The following is a 3,446-nucleotide window of genomic DNA, read 5'->3' on the forward strand; positions in this document are numbered from 1 at the left end:
GGTGGTGGTGGTAAAGAAGTTGTAGTTAGTGATGTGGTAGGTGGAGGAATAGGTGGAACAGAAACTGGAACTGTCGGTTTCGGTGATGAAGGTGGGGTAGGAATTTTGTCATGAATAGGTTCGGTTGGAGTTGGGGAGCGGGGAGGAGTATTACCTCTCGGTGATTCATGATGAATTTCCTCTTCTTCATCTTCCTTGTCATTTTCTGAGCTAGGAGGAGTGGGACTCTTGGACCTTCTGGCCATCTTTTTAATCTTCTTGGGCTTGGAAGAATCTCCTTTATCAGACTTTCGCTTCTTTGACTTAGAAGCCTTAGACTTGTCCTCCTCTGTTGTCTCCTTCTTTGTTGTAGTCCTTTTCCCTCGGTTTCCAGGCTTGTCCACAGCTTCCAGGGCAGCCTGCTGTTCTGGAGAAAGGACTCTCGGTCCTGTAGGAGTAAGTTTGTGATAATCAGCCATTACCGTACTCTCGGCTGTGACACATCGATACATAGACTCAGGAATAGAGCCATTGTGAGGGAACTTGATTGGATCAGAAATAATGATCTTCTTGGTGTGAAACGTGGCAATTGACGCGACTAGGGCATCCTTCATTACAGGAATATCCAAAGTGTTAATCGCCCTGCGTGTAATAAGAGTCCAGAAGCGTCCACACGAAATCTCTGAATGCCTCGTAGAAGTGTTGAGGCTCTGCACCACTTGAGACCAGATAATTGTCCCATAATCCAGATTGATACCATTGTAAAGACCGTAGAGAAGGGTTAGAAAACCCTTGCTGGTGCCATCCGATCCACCACTCCTCTCTGCCAAACTCTTGATGAGAAGAGTAAGCAAACCATTCCACTGTGATGGTAAACAAGACTTCTTAACCTTTGTAACTGTGGTGAGCACATCCGTATACCCCATCTCATAAAGCATCGAGAATAATTGAGTAGTCGTGATAAAGTCTGGCGAGATGACAGAGGAATCCACGGCAAGATGCATCAACGAACAAAATCTCCCCTTTGAAATAGAAGCCTTTTTATTATGTATTTGAAAGTAGATGCGTTCTTGGTTCTTGTCATACATGGCAGTAGAGTAGACCTGCGATAAGAGCGACATCGGAACGGCTTCCACCTGCGTTAGGGCTAGAACCAACGGTGAATACTTCAAACATTCAACTACGTGCAGCATATATGAATCATACAAAAACGGATTGAGTTCGATGATCATATTCTGATTTGGCTTTATCGAAAGCAATGTGGACGAAGCAGTCTGATCGTGAACTGATGAAGAAGTCGCCATTGTTGATCGAAGAAGGAAGATGAACAGTTTGAACTTGCCTTGTAATTTGAGAGAATTTATTGCTGGTAAAAGACAAACAAAAGTAGAACCCCTTTATATACCGTTGCCAGGAGAGAGAAAAATCATGACGATAATGACGTGATCACTAAAACGTCACCTGAAAAAGCACGATGTGACAGTGTGGTTACTCCCATGAATACGTCAGCACGCGTGGGTATAGAGACCGTTGAAATTCACGCGCCCAAATTCTTATCCTCAATCGTCGTTTGAAATTCTGCGTCGTTCCAAAATTCAGGATAACCCCTGTTTAGCCAAAAGATAAACAAAACTCGAACCAACAGCAACCAGAAAGTTGGAAAATAAAATTTCCGTGCAATAGAGTGACAAAAGATAAAGAAATAAAGCAAATGTGTATGGAATGTGAGTGATGTCTCATTATAAGACAGAAAGCAGGGGATTCCGGGCAATAATCGCTTCCTTCAAAGTCAAGAGAGACTTGAAGTGCTTGTGTGGTTTCCCGAAAAATACGATCAAGTGTTTGTAGAGAAACATTGAAAGGCTTCTTTTGATTATTAGGTTGTGGGTAGCTTATCTTCAACCGAACTTCGAGTCTTAACATAAGACCGAACGTTGGAAGAAGTACTTGTGAGACCGATGTGGTCTGTTGAACAAGTAGGTAGGATATATTTTATTATGACTAAAGAAGATATAGAAATCTTAAAAACAAAAATAACTTGGATCTTTATGGGAAGAAAAGCCTTGGTGTTAGACGAATTCATAAAAGATCACTCAAAAATAAAAATAAGATTTCAATTGGTAATCAGTAAGATCTTGAATGTAATAATTCACCGTCAATTCATTATAGGTGTTGAATTTTGGGTTTCACTCAGCACGTGGTATACGCATCTAAGATCATAAACACAGATTTTGTGCAACCATAAACCTCAGTGGTAAGGACCGAGAGTCTCAAGGGTTGCAGTGATGAACCGAAAGTAGATGGAGAATATAAGGAAGGTGGTTTAAAGAACCGAAGTTACCTTCTGCTATATAGGTGGGACAAAGCAGAAAAACTCTTAACTCATATGAGAAGAGTAAGGTAGCTCTAGACTGAGTTAATTTTAATAGCCTGATTGGGAAGAAACGATAGGTAGAGATCGATTCATTAAGGCTTCGCTCTTAGTCAGAGAGGCTTTGGTCAACATGCAGCAGCATGCTTCTAGGGACCCTTAACTAGTTCTTATGGAAATGATTGTACCTGCCTTAGCTCCAAATTCTGTTGGACTGGTTCACTTATGATCTAATAAAAAGAAAGAGCAAACAAACACACCACACAAATAAAACAAAGAAACAAACAAAACAAAAAAAAAATATTTGAGATTTTTTTTTGAAGTTTTCTGAAAAATAATAAAAACAGAAAGAGAATATATTTTTGGAGTTTTCAAGTTTTCTGAAAAATAAAAAAAAAATAAAAACAGAAAGTAGTTAAAAGAATAGAGATTATAGAAAACACAGAATATACAACCGAAACCTTATCTTTATTGAACGAAGCGAAATAGACCGAGCGTTCGGTTCATTTCGGTTCCTTAAAATTCCAGAGCCGAAATAGACCGAGCGTTCGGTTCATTTCGGTTCCCGAAAATTATGGAGCCGAAATAGACCGAGCGTTCGGTTCATTTCGGTTCCTTAAAATTCCAGAGCCGAAATAGACCGAGCGTTCGGTTCATTTCGGTTCCCGAAAATTATGGAGCCGAAATAGACCGAGCGGTCGCTCCATTTCGCCTGTCTAACTTTTAGTGTAAGATTTGAGGATTCGGTACCGACTCTGGTTCCATCATTCCCAGGCCTTGTAAAATTTTATTGAAACTTGCTTCAGGTAAGGCCTTAGTGAATATGTTAGCCAGTTGATCAGAGGATCGAACAAAATGCACTTCCACGTTCCCATCTTCTACATGATCCTTGATGAAATGATATCTAAGTGCAATGTGCTTAGTCTTTGAGTGTTGCACTGGATTGTGACAAATCCTTATTTCACTTTTTGAGTCACAATAGAGAGGAATCTTCTTCATACTCAGCCCGTAATCTCTCAGTTGACTTTAAATCCATATAACTTGAGAAGTGCAAGATGCTGCAGCTATATACTCAGCTTCGGCTGTTGAAAGTGAC

The sequence above is a fragment of the Lactuca virosa genome, chromosome 1 (assembly GCF_052849685.1).
Source record: "Lactuca virosa cultivar CGN04683 chromosome 1, Lactuca_virosa_CGN04683_v6, whole genome shotgun sequence".
Taxonomy (NCBI): Eukaryota; Viridiplantae; Streptophyta; class Magnoliopsida; order Asterales; family Asteraceae; genus Lactuca; species Lactuca virosa.